The following is an 8,683-nucleotide window of genomic DNA, read 5'->3' on the forward strand; positions in this document are numbered from 1 at the left end:
GAGCCACAGGGGTCAAAGACAGAACAACAAAATGGGCTAGCATAATAACCTAAGAAGGACTCATAGAGGCTCACAGAGACTGAACCAACCATCAGGAAGCCTGTATGGATCTGACCCAGGCCCAGCCTTAATAGGAGGGAATGTGCCTAGTCTTATTGTAACTTGATATGCAGTGTTTGGTTGATATCCCTGGGATGCTTTCCCTTTTCTGAAGAGAAATGGAGGAGCTGATCTAGGGAAGAGGGGAGGTGGAAGGGGGTTGGGAGGTAAGGAAGGAGGGAGAACTGTGGCCAAGATATAATATATGAGAGAATAAATACATAAGTAAGTAAGTAAATAAATAAATAGATAAATAAATAAGTTAATAAAAACAGTTCTCAGATGGTTAATGCAGTTTTTCCAGAGGCCTGAGAGCACAGCCCCATAAGACTATTGGCTTAAAAAGCCTTCTCAGTGGTAGCTAGGAAATTGGACAGGATAAGTTCATAAGGTTTTTTTCCCCCTAGGCTTCTGTCCATCTATGTGGACTTCCTCAGTGGAAAAAATATCCCATGACTGAGAAACATAGGTAACAGTAGGGCTTGGCCATTGAAGAACATTTTGACCATAGTCATTTGATCTCTTTCATCCTCAGTGCCCAAATATATTCAATGTACATGAGCGTATCCTTTACAGTATTCTCAAAATAATAGGTCAGTATGCTACAGGGTCTATTCTCCTCAAGTCTCCTTCATGGGAACATCAGAAAAGAGACATTTATACCAATATTTGGGCTTTCGCTATGCAGTTCAATCAAGGTCTTCAGACAAGCAATACAGTCTTGGGACAACAGAGAGTTCTTCCATACAAGGAAGTTCTGTAGCCCAATGAACAGGGGCTGGCACTTATGAAGTTCCTAGTGGAAGTGGAACCGTGTTCTAAGGAATTAATAGTGGGTTGAGACCCTAGGGTACCAAATCTACCAGAGAAGAGGAGAAACTTTGATGCAGGTCTGTGCACAGGAATAATAAGATGGCAGTTGACAGCAGTGTAGCTTTTATCTTGGAAAGCTGAGAGCCTTCAATAACTGGGACCGTTCAGGAGATAATGTCTCCTGAACACTTCACCTAATTCGGAAGATCTGGAGTCTGTGTGATTATCTATCTAGTTTTTACATTTATTAGTATTTTATGGTAAAATCTATTAAGATGATATCTTAGTCTACTTTAAAATATTTTAAAATATTTTGCTATAACAAAATATTTTAGTTTGGGTGTTTTGTAAGCCATAGACTTCTCAAAGGCAAATGGCTTTATTAGTCAGTTATATATGACTTTTGTATGCATAACTTTGCCCATGGTAGGCTTTTCCCTGAAAGTTCAATTTCTCTTCCTTTGTCTATCACACTTTATGTATCATTTGAATGTTTCCTGCTTTCAGAAAGTTTGTCGGGCTCCTAATTTCTTTCCATAGACACTCAAGTGTTTTAGGCTCACCTGTGTTTACTACTCTGTGATGACTCCACTGGAGTATTTATCATTCTCTCAAGTAAATGCACATTTAATGGTTTACCTTCTGATAGACTGTGTGCTCCTTGATGGCAGGGATTCTGTCTTTTTACTCCTGGATCCTGATACTGTTTGACACATTGTATGTCCTTACTGATTGTTTGTTTTGAGCACCATGAGGTGATGAGTGAATGAGTAGAAAAATACAATTGTGTTGCCCCTCTCTCAAGAAAGCTGTTATTTTTAGCAAAGATACTAGAGCAGGAAAACTTGATGTGCATGGAGGCAAGCTCTCTACTGTCAACCCTTTAGAAAACAGTGGGGCAGGAACAGATGGCCTCACTATACTGTGAAATGTGCTAAAAGGTGGTTTAAACAATACAGCTTCCACTGGTGTGCCACAGTGTCTGGAATGCTGCCATCACAGCCACTCCTTTGAGGGGTAAACACTGTCTCCAGATGGCCATTCCTAAATGTACATATGTTATCTGAGAGGGTTAGCCTTCTAAATTGTCACTCCTTTGCCTACACACTTAGATTTTTCTGGAAATAGAATATCATATGTGGAATCTATGAATTTCATTAATAGTGGGCAAAGTCTGGGTTTTGGAATTTTTACCTACCTGTAATTATTATTCTGTTCATGTGGTGTGTGTGTGTGTGTGTGTGTGTGTGTGTGTGTATGTGTGTGTGTGTGTGTGTATGTTTGTGTTTGTGTATGCACTGTGTACTGTGTACTACATTGTATGCTCCACTAAGGCAAAGAGAAATCCCCTTTGAATTACTCACATTTATTGTTAAAATTAGAGTCAGATAAGAGACATGCTAAGGCCACAGAGTAAGTGGTGGGGATAAACATAGTCTTTTCCTGAGGCTCAGCTTTCCATTTTATGCCATTAGAACAGGCTGTGCAGGGAGTAATCTTACTTTAAATTACTTTGGACGGTGTTTGTTGATATTCATTGATGAATTCTGTGTCCATGTCCATATAACTGAAGGATATGAAATCTATGGATTCAGTTACTCTAGCCTAGCATTCAGTCTGGCCATTGAAGAGTCTATATAAAGTGAAATCTAAGTTTGTTTGCCTTCCCCAAGCTTCCTAGTTGGTATGTATTTGTGGCCCAAGCCTGGAGTTCCCTGTGGTACCTACAAAGCCACAGTGGTCTCATGTTAACTTTTCTGTTCTGATCTCCAAATAGTGTGGATTGACTCTTGAAAATTCCTCTTTCCCACATCATGGGATTGTATCTCTTAAGATTCTTCTTATTTCTTGACATGCTTGCTGTGGCTCTGTATTAAAACATCAGATTTTAATTCCTAAATTAGAATGAATCAATTGTGACACTTTATCCACAAAAGGAGTACTTAATTTACGTGTGGTAAGGGCTATCTTGGATTATGTTGGAAGAGCTATTAATTTTGCAGTCTTGGCCAGACAAAGAGCTAAGCCTTTGGTTCTATCCCTAGTAACATAAAAGTTGTTCCTACTGGCCATAATATGCTTATGAAAAAAATAAGATTTAAAAAATATTTTATAGTTTATTCAAATGAGGTCCAGATAGAATACACATGTAAGACCAACCACATAGTAAGTAGTTGGGGAAAAGGTATTTTCATTGCTTATCCTCAGCTTTCTGTTTTGTTCTGTGAAAGGCTATGTGGATGGTGATTGGGTAACAATTCGAAAGAAGTGGTACAGTATTCTCCTGTTTTTCTTTAAGGACTTGTACCTCTTTAGCAGAGGTCTCCTCCATTTCTTTAATAATGCCCTTCTTAAAGTCCTATACCAGCATTATGAGGTATGCTTTTAAATCCGGTTCTTACTTTTCCGGTGTGTTGGGGTATTCAGGACTGGCTTAGGTGGGAATGCTAGGTTCTGATGATGGTGAGTGGTCTTTGTTTCTGTTAATAAGATTCCTATGTTTGCCTTTCGCCATCTGGTGATCTCTGGAGTTAGTTGTTATAGTTGTATCTGGTTGGAGATTGTTTCTCCTGTGATTCTGTTAGCCTATGTCAGCAGTCCTGGGAGTCCATCTCTCTCCTGAGTCTCAGTGGTCAGATTATTCTAGGCAGGCAAGCTCTCCTCTAGTAGGGAAGGTGCCCAGGGGCCTGGCGTTCAGATCTGCCTCCTGGCTGAAGATGTAGGCCCAAAACAGGGCCTGTCCCAGAAGATGTGTTGCCTCTTCAGATTATTCACTCACCTGCACATACTAGCCACTGAGGGACCCTGGACACAATATCACTCTCTCACCTGCTCTGACAGACAGAGCCCTCACAGGTGGCCACCTTTCCTCTGGTGAGGAAGGTGCCCAAATTTCTGGAGCCCGAAACAGGTTCTGTCCCAGAAGTTAGGTTGCTTCTGTCTGTCCCAAAGCTGTGTAGCTCCCGGGGTCCACAACCTTGCCAGTGCAGACTGGAGTCTAGGTGAACCGGAGCAAAGATTGCTCTCCTGCCAGCTCAGGCCCTGAGACACCACCCTGGGCGGACATCCCCCTGGGCAGGAAAGGTGCGGAATGTCTGGAGCCAGAAATGGGATCTTTCCCAGAAGTTGTGTTGCTCCTGCAGGCTGCCCACTCCCAGGCAGTGGTCCGGAGCAAAGATGGGTCTCCTACTGGCTCAGGCCTTGAGACCCCTCCCAGGCGGACAACCCTCCTCAGGCAGGAAAGATGCAGGTTGACCGGTGCCAGAAAGGGGATCTTTCCCAGAAGCTCTGTAGCTTCTGCAGGCCACCAGCTCCCCGGTCATGCACCTGAGCAAAGATGGCTCTCCTACCAGCTCTCCTCCTGCGGGAAAGATCCTAAATAGAGTTATTGTCATAATATCTTTAGAATTTTTCTTTTATAATTTCATACATACGGGGACTAATAAGCAAAGTACATATGTGTTGTGCTCTAAGAAAGTGATTAAAGGATTTCCAACCAGCAACAAGTAGAGGTATTACAGGGGAAATGGAGAGGAAGATATATAGTTTATTTAATTTTCATACACAAAAACCTTGACCATCTAGCAGAAAGTAAGTCATTATGTTCTTTAACCTTTATATGATCTTGATTAATTCTTGTAATGACTCACTGAGGATGTTGTTATTCTTGTTTTAAAGAATAATTTGATCAGAGTGGAGTTCAGAAAGTTTAAATAATTTGCTAAACTCATGCAGTTAAGAAATAACAGAAGTTGAACTATACCCCACTCCAACTTTACACTATCCCAAACTTACTAAAATTCACATTATAAAACCTTTCTTGAGAACCTTTGAATCAACAAATCTATTTATAATCTGAGCTCATAATTGCCAATTTTCCTTAATCTAAAATTTGAGCATACACTATCACCATTACTACATATGTAAAAGCTATCTTCTCATGTCTAGGTGCAATGTTTCTTTTACATACAATAATTAGCATACAGTAGGTACAAAGGACATATGATTCCTCATGAAAATGAAGGGTATAATTTTAGGAGTAGAAATTCCAGGAACAAGGGTTGAATTAAAGCAAGGTAAATTACAATTGGATAAAACCTTTAAAAAATGAATCAAATACCTCATGTATATATTAATTTTGGAAGAGTTGTAGAAACTAAAGGTAAACAAATAATTAAAGAGATATATTTTCGAAGACTTCTCAGCTTACCGATAAACTTACATGGTATAGTCAATGTTTCATACACAATCATGTTGATTTTTTTGGTTGAATTATCTATTTAATGAACCATCCTAGACTATGATTAAAATTACAAGCGTGCTACATTTTATAAATTATTAAGTCATAGACATGTATTATTAATTCAGTCCTTTTCCTATGGTGATCAAGTTCCTTTACTTAAATGCAGAATTCAAGTGGATGTTTGGGCACAATTTATGAAAAAATTGATAACACAAATCCATGTGCACTGCCTTTGATGAGCTAAGTCACTCCTTATCATTATGTTAAAATATATAATAATATGTTGTTATATATTTTATATATAGTAAGCTCTTATTATCATTTTTGTTTGGGATGTACTCGTCAAACAGATATTCCACCATGCTAGATTGTGTGTGTGTGTGGGGGAGAAACTTCTATCCTCAAATTGGTTATCTACTCATACATTTCTTGAAAGATTTTGCTTGTATATTCAGGTGATGCGTATCAATAAAGTCATGCAAGTGGGATGTCATTTTTATCAGTTTCCAGTATTTTGTACTGTCATAGTATTGACAGATTTATGCCTTTTCCTAACTGTATTGCATATTTCATTGCTTTCAGCCTGTTCTCCAGTGATCTTGTATTTGTTTCTTTATATTCTGAAGGCAAGTTCAGCCATTACCATTGGCTCTACAGTTTCATCAGTTTCTCAGCATATTCAGTTTTTTCCTCATAAGATTAGTAAAGAAAACATTTGGTAATACTCTTCAAGGCTTTAGTCATGGTCACAGTCTTAGCCTTCCTGATCAAGATATGGCTGTGTAGTGTTAAGAATTCTAGGTGGATTGGGATGATTGCCTCTAGAGACCTGGGAGGAATTCTAGAGTATCTGTGAGTGGTTCAGCATGGTGGGTAGCTGAAGAAACTTGTTGGCAGTAGTATGTTGGGGGCCAACTTAGGATGATATAAGGAGGTAGTAAAGAGCTGCCTCTGAGTGTCTGACCTGGAGAGTGGCTGGGCATTGCATTCTGCCCTAGTAGTGTTGATATATTGAACTCTAGTATTTAATAGAGCTTTGGAAAAAGCTGTTTGAAATGTCATTTATTAGCATTTGTCCCTTGGCCTTTTGCTCCATTGGATGACTACAAATTAGACAATGCCTTTGTGCTATGTTTTCTCACTTTGGTCAGCATTAATATTTTTGGTCCAGCACTAAACCACCCACAAAATGTTCAACCCAAAATTTATCCTGTTACAACAAATGAACTCATGGAGGATACTGCAGAGACCGAGAGGAATGGTCAACCAATAACTGCCCCAACTTGAAACTCATCCCTAATGGTATTAATGATACTCTGTTATTCTTGCAAAGAGGAGCAAGTTGTCCTCTAAGAGGCTCCACCCATCAGCTAACTCAGACAGATGCAGACACCTATAGACACCCACAGCCAAACAGTGAATGGAACTTAGGGATTCTTATGGAAGAATAGTCATGGTCTAAAGGAGAAATAATAACTAGAAAATCTGTAATCAAAGATAATCTTTATTTTAATGTCTTACATACCTTTTTTTGATTATAGAGAATTAATAGAATATGATGGTTAGACTATTCTCTATATAGTACTTCTTGTTGACCTATAGATATTATTTATACTTTTAGGGTCTTAGTTTTCAATCTGTAAATTTGACATGAGTGAGTAATATTTATCTTGACAGAATTGTTTTGAAGATTAAGCCAAAAATACATTCATAGTATACTTAGTACATGTTCACTAAGTATAAACTACTATGAGTGTTATAAGATATTACTAGTGTTATGTACCTATCATGTCACTCTATGTCTACAAGGCCTGTGGAAATAAATGCATAAATAACGTATAAGCCAAAAAGTGACATATAAAAAGAGGAATGAAAATATTCTTTGATAGTTGAAAATGTAATGTGGGGGTCTTTATAGTGAAGAAACAGGTAAAGAATCTGACAAAGTTATCTGAAATTTGAAGGAAGGATTAAATAGGCATGATATGAGAATACTATTTCTGGAATAAGCTGTGATGTCTTGCAGTATTAGACTACAAATGATGGCACATTTTTTAAAATTATCTTATCAATATATATATAGAGAGAGGAAGTCCATGATGGAATCTAATTCTTATCCATTGATGTCTTCTTCCCTCTGTTTGCAATAGAGATCATAGAAGAGCAGTTTTATAGATTGTTACAATAGTTCCAGATGATATAGTTAACCTTCAATAAGATGAACTCACCAAGTAATTAAGGACTATGTAGATCTGTATTATGTATCTCCTATAAGTGAGTATACTGTGGCACACAAGAAATTGCAGTCACAGGTGTCCGCCCGGGAGGAGTCTCAAGGCCTGAGCCGGCAGGAGAGCCATCTTTGCTCCGATGTACTGCCAGGGAGAGGGCGGCCTGGAGAAGCTTCACAGCTTCTGGGAAAGATGCCATGTCTGGTTCAAGTCTTCCAGCACCTTTCCCGCCCAAAGAGGGGTGTCTGCCCAGGAGCAGTCTCAAGGCCTGAACCGGTAGGAGGGCCATCTTTGCTCTGGTGCACTCCCAGGGAGGGGGCTGCCTGCAGAAGGGACACAGCTTCTGGGAAGGATCCCATTTCTGGCTCGAATCACCCAGCACCTTTCCCTTCTGAGGAGGGGTGTCTGCCCAGGAGCAGTCTCAAGGCCTGACCTGGAAGGAGAGCCATCTGTGCTCCGGTTTGCTTGGGCTCCTGTCTGTGCTAGCAAGAGTGTGGACCTCAGAAGCTACACAGCTATGGGACAGACAGAAGCAACCTAACTTCTGGGACAGACACTGTTTCAGGCTCCAGAAATTTGGACACCTTTCTCACCAGAGGAAAGGTGGCCACCTGTGAGGGCTCTGTCTGTCAGAGCAGGTGAGAGAGTGATATTGTGTCCAGGGTCCCTCAGTGGCTAGACTGTGCAGGTGAGTGAATAAACTACAGAGGCAACACATCTTCTAGGACAGGCCCTGTCTTGGGCCTACATCTTCAGCAAGGAGGTAGATCTGAATGCCAGGCCTCTGTGCACTTTCCCTGCTAGAGGAGAGCTTGCCTGCAGAGAGTAATCTGACCATTGAGACTCAGGAGAGAGCTGGACTCCCAGGACAAACAGATAATAACAGAGGAACAAGCTCCAACCAGAGACAGCTATAACGACTCACTCCAGAGATCACCAGATGGCGAAAGGCAAGCATAGGAATCTTACTAACCGAAACCAAGACCACTCACCATCATCAGAACCTAGCACTCCCACCTCGGTCAGTCCTGAATACCCCAAAATACCTGAAAAGCAAGAATCAGATTTAAAAGCATACCTCATGATGATGGTAGAGAACTTAAAAAAGGGCAATATTGAAGAAATGCAGGAGAACACCACTAAAGAGATACAAGTCCTTAAAGAAAAACAGGAGAATACTTCTAAAGAGGTAGAAGTCCTTAAAAAGAGAGAGGAGAACAGAAACAAACAGGTGATGGAAATGAACAAAACCATCCAAGACCTAAAAAGGGAAATAGAAGCAATAAAGAAAACCCAA

The sequence above is a fragment of the Mus pahari genome, chromosome X (genome assembly GCF_900095145.1).
Source record: "Mus pahari chromosome X, PAHARI_EIJ_v1.1, whole genome shotgun sequence".
NCBI lineage: Eukaryota > Metazoa > Chordata > Mammalia > Rodentia > Muridae > Mus > Mus pahari.